This window comes from Pteropus vampyrus, unplaced genomic scaffold (assembly GCF_000151845.1).
Source record: "Pteropus vampyrus isolate Shadow unplaced genomic scaffold, Pvam_2.0 Scaffold22, whole genome shotgun sequence".
Lineage (NCBI taxonomy): Eukaryota > Metazoa > Chordata > Mammalia > Chiroptera > Pteropodidae > Pteropus > Pteropus vampyrus.
This window is the reverse complement of record NW_011888803.1, coordinates 10909670-10915041: the sequence shown is the minus strand read 5'-3', so window position 1 is coordinate 10915041 and position 5372 is coordinate 10909670.

Sequence of the window (5372 nt, the reverse complement as noted above, 5' to 3'; positions counted from 1 at the left end):
GCATTAAATTTGTGGGTGGAAGACATGAACAGGAAATATGTTCTGACTGACAGCATTGAATGTATATGAAGACTTTAGCAAGGCATCCCCCGAAACAAGTGACACTAAGTCCCTTATTGCAAGTGAGGGATGGTTACGATATTTTGAGAAAGAGCACATTCACATAACTTTTATTACAGTATATTGATGTAACTATTCTATTTTATAATTACATTTGTTAATCTCTTACTGTGCCTAACTTATAAATTGGACTTTATCAAAGATATGTATGTATGGAAAAAGCATGGTGTATATAGGATTTAGTACTATCTGAGGTTTCAGGCATCCGCTGGAGTCCTTGGAAGGTAGTCCCCACAGATAGAGGGGGGACTACTGTGCTTCGAAAATAATACACTCTAAGCCAGCGATTGGGCATGACTTTCACTTATCTCTTGAGGTGTGAGAAACTCCCTACACATAGGTGGACACCCACTTCATTGAGAGCTGATCCTATGTAAAAGTCAAAGCCGGCTTTTGTTTGGGCCTACAATTTAACAAATTAGGAACATTAGTGAGTCATGCAAGGTGATTTCTAGGAAGACAAAGTGGATCCATCCTGTGCATGCTAGCATCTTTAAGCAGCTGAAATCTGGGTTAATGTGGCTTTTTCCATCCAGGTATTTAAAACAAAGACTCACTGGAAGCCACTTTCATTGCCAATCCCTGGTATTTCTCTGCAAGTTCAAGGATTTGATTATTTGATTATAAGTTTCAAATAATGAAACTTATAATCAAATGGGATCTAAGTTTGACCTTTCTGGTCCAATATCCCCAATTCGCTGATCAGAGAAGACTAGAGAAACTAAAAGATCTGTTCAACTTCACCTAGTAGCAAGAGATGGGACTAATTCAGGTCTCTTGATCACTCAATCTAGTGTTCTTTTCTACTAAAACATACTATTAAAGCTTACTTCATAGGAGGCTGCCCCAGGACCGACTTTAGTTATAGACTCAAATAGAATTCCATTCAATTACTAAGAGAATTATTAAATACAATACTTGTATCTGGCTTCTTAAGGAAAGCTCTTCAGAGTGAGTTTTTAAATTATTTTTAAATCAGCCCAGGTGTCAATGAGTTAATAGCTATAAATTGTTCTTTAGTTCTTCTTCCAAACTAAATGCTTCTTAAACTAGATGCCTCTTGATAGTAAGCCTTTGTGTTCAAAGTAACAAATGTACTTTACCCATGGTTGTCTTTGGTTTCTGAGCTAATTTTGTATCACAGGTGCAAGATTTACTTTAATTATCAAGATGAACAGCGGAGGGGGTCAGCCTATTACCCATCTGGTCCTAATCCAACCAAGAGGCCTCTGTGCCCCATGCCAATATTTCCAATTGTCAGTGGCCCTGACTTTTCCTGTTGCTGGAGTTTTAATCTCATCTGCCAACTATGGAGCTACTGAGAGATTCCCTGGCCCCCTAAACACCTCCTCGCTCTCTTCCTCCCAGGTATTTACACAACACACTCCCCTCATCAGGAGCTGAAGATTTCAAGCACCACTCAGCCAATCTCCAGGCCACAAAGGTTCCAGCATCTTTCACAAGCATAAACTTCCATTCATAGCCCTCACTGGCATTTCTCTGGCCGGGGGACTTTTAACTGCCATTTTGAGAGGATCAAGCTCCCATTTAGTGAAAGAGAAGAAGGGAAAAGGTGACCATAAAGCTTTTCTTTTCCTCTGCAGACTATCAGAATGATTCTCAGGCTCTTTCTGTGATCTGTAGCAGTCTGCGACTGGCATAGTCGTTATCTGAAATGTTTTCAGACATCTGAGAAAGAAAGAAGGTCATTGGTATGCAAAGTGCTTAACAAGAACAAGCAGAAGTGATGTTATGTTGAATTTAAGATTCTGCCAGAGGATATTTTGCCTTAAATTGACAAAGGTGACAAAGTTAAAAGCATAAAAGAATCGGATCTAGTGCCCTTAGAGATGGTACAAAGGTTAGTTTGTTCTATACTGTTCCAAAAGGCAGGTCCAGGAGTTGCCAAATGAACATATGTCAATCACGTTGAATACTTCACTAAACGTATTTAATCAAAGACCTCCTTGATTTGTCAGAGATTTCTCTTACTGTCTCTGTGATTTATTCTAGTTCTAAGGCTATGAGATTACAGAAAACTTACTGATGGAATGAGAACTTTCAACTTCCTCCTGCATTGCTATGGCCCAACAAATATTATTTGCTATGCAATCAACTTTTCTCACTGTTCTATTTTGTTAATCTGAGGAGTGGTCTGCTTTCCACAATAGGAGCCTAGATTTTGGCCTTGATACCACATTTTAGCTCTGTGACTTTGAGTCTATCAACATTTTCTTCTATCTGCATATTGGAGATAGTGGATATCCAATGACAGCTCTAAAAGGCACTGTAAGGTTCCTGTAGCAGCATGGACATCAAACTGTATAGGTGAGGGGCTTCTATAGAAGACCTAAGAATAGCCGTAGTGACAAACTAGGTCCCCAGCTTGCTTCTGCTCTGATTATCTGTTATGTGTTAGAGTAACACTGAAGGTTATGTTTAAAAAAGAAGGTAAAAATGAATGACCTACTCTAACGCCTTCATTTTACAGATAAAAACATTACGGTGCAATGTTCACATATAACTAGTGAGGTGAAATAACTCATCGAAGGTCACACTACGAGTTATAAGCAAAATGAGGACTAGTCCCGGGCCTCTTGCTACCTCCATGTGCTGATTTTCAAAATGCTTATAAGTTTCAAGTGACAGCGTGGATGCAGAAGTTCTCTATAAATTAGGAAGGACAAAACTTAAATAAAGAATGATTCCTGTGGTGGTTGTCAGAGGGACACCTTTGTTATATTAGAGCCCAACTGCAATTCATATCAACAACTGATCTTAGTTAGGTTAGATCTCAATTACTAACAGAAATGAAACTTCTTAATATTTTATATTATTCTAAAATCTTTGTATAAAACAAAGCAGCCATTTATTTATTCTCCATTAGGTAGACTCTGGAGATACAAGATACAACACGTGAATAAGACATGCCCCACACTGATACACTGAGACAAGTGTAAGGTGGAGGTGTATACAGAGTCCAAGGGGGTCAGAGAGCTAGAAACAGTCTGTGTGGAAAGGGCACAAAGTGTAAACAGACAAACAAACAAACAAACAAACAAAACACCCTAAACCCACAACTTTTTAATTGGAAAAGGCCCTTGAAGAATAAGTAGAAATCACTTGAGTGGGGAGACATTACTGTGATGGGGTTGGTATACGGCCCCTTATGGGCCACATGTAGTCAAGCTCAGTCCTTTGTTTCTGCCACCTAAATAGTGCTTATTTATCCACTTTTCTTACCCCAAACTGCCATCTCCTAGCTTAGGTCTTTATCATCTTCCACAATGGCTGAGGTGTCTCCAAGCTAGGGCTCCTGCCTTCAGTCTTGCGCCCTCTAATCCATTCCCTACATGGCAAAGCTAATCACATCTCTCCCAGTCGAAGATGCTTCAGTGGCTCCGTGGCAGAGGTGATTTATCAGAAAGCTAATGAAACTTGAGGTGCACTTGTACAGGCCCCTTCCAAGGCTCTGAAATATTTTTGCAGCCATAAATGCAATCTCACGGATTTCTTAAAGTGGGCCCCCAAAAGTGTATACAGTTCCAGCTACTTAAAACATAGATTTGCCCTGTGATAAATAATCCTTTCTGAACAGTTCCTATAAGGGCTGCAGAACATGCTTAATCTCTACCCGCCTTTCTCCATTGCAGTTTATACACGTATTCCAGTTACGATGAAGTCTCATTTCCTCAAAACTACCATGTCCTTTCATCTGTGGCAAACTCAAATATTCCTTCCCAAATTAAAAGACTTCTTGGCCCTCTCTCACTTAGCTAACTTGTATCCAGTTGTCGACTTAAATACCAAAACCCTCAGGAGGTTTTCACTGACTCCCCAGCCTGGATTTCTGATGTACTCCCAGAGCACCTTGTCCTCTCCCTAGGAGAATCTTGATCACACTGAAATGGCATTGCCAAGTGACTTATAGGTACCTCTACTGAATTGTAGGCTCTAAAGAGGCAGTGACATCATCTTTCCTTCCTTGTCTGCACCAATCACAGTGCCTGGTGATCAGTAGTAGGGGATCAATAAATATTTATTGAATGGATAAACATCAGACTTTGATTTCAAATGCTATTCAAGCAATATATAATGAAGCTAAATACTCCTCCTTTGGACAATGTAACAATAAAAATTTCTTATACTTTGATAGTAAAAACCTTAACTATAAAGAAAGTTCTTTAAATCTTGTTTCTCTTTGAAAACTGGCTGTCCTTAGAAATAGAATAAACAATTCTAAATTTATATGGAACCATAAAAGCAATGTTGATAAAAAAGAGTAAAGCTGGGGGCATCACACTCCCTAATTCCAAACTATATTACAAAGCTATAATAATCAAAACAGTGTGGTATTCTCATAAAACAGACACACAGATCAATGGAATAGAATAGAGAGCCCAGAAACAAACCCATACATATATGGTCAATTAACTGACGACAAAGGAGCCAAGGATATACGATGGGGAAAAAGATAATCTCTTCAATAAATGGTGTGGGAAAAGTGGACAACGCATGTGAAATAAATGAAACTCGACCACTATCTTACACCATACACAAAATTTAACTCAAAATGGATAAGACCTGAAGCTACAAAACTTCTAGAAGAAAACATAGGCCATAAGCTCCTGGACATTGGTCTCAGCAATGATTTTTTGGATTTGACAAAAAGCGAAATCAAAAAAGGTAAAAAACAAATGAGACTACATCAAACTAAAATACTTCTGTACAGCAAAGGAAACCATCAACAAAATGAAAAGATAACCTACAAAATGAGAGCAAATATTCACAAATTATATATCCGAAAAGGGGTTAATATAAAAAATATTGAAAAACTCATACAACTTTATTGCAGGAAAAAAAACCCCAAAACAAAAACCAAACAATCCAATCAAAAAATGGGCAAAGAATCTGAATAAACATTTTTCCAAAGAAGACACACTTGAAAAGATGCTCAACATGACTAATTATCAGGGAAATGCAAATCAAAACCACAATGAGGTAGCTATCACCTCACACCTGTCAGAATGGCCGTTATCAAAAAGACAAGTAATAACAAGTATTGGTGAGGATATGGGGAAAAGGGGACCCTCGCTCACATTTGGAGGTTCCTCAGAGCTACCATACAATTCAGCAATTCCACTTCCTGGTATTTATCCAAAAGAAGTGAAAATACTAATCAAAAAGATATGTACACTCCATGTTCAGTGCAGCATTATTTAGAATAGCCAAGATAAATAAATAACTTAAGT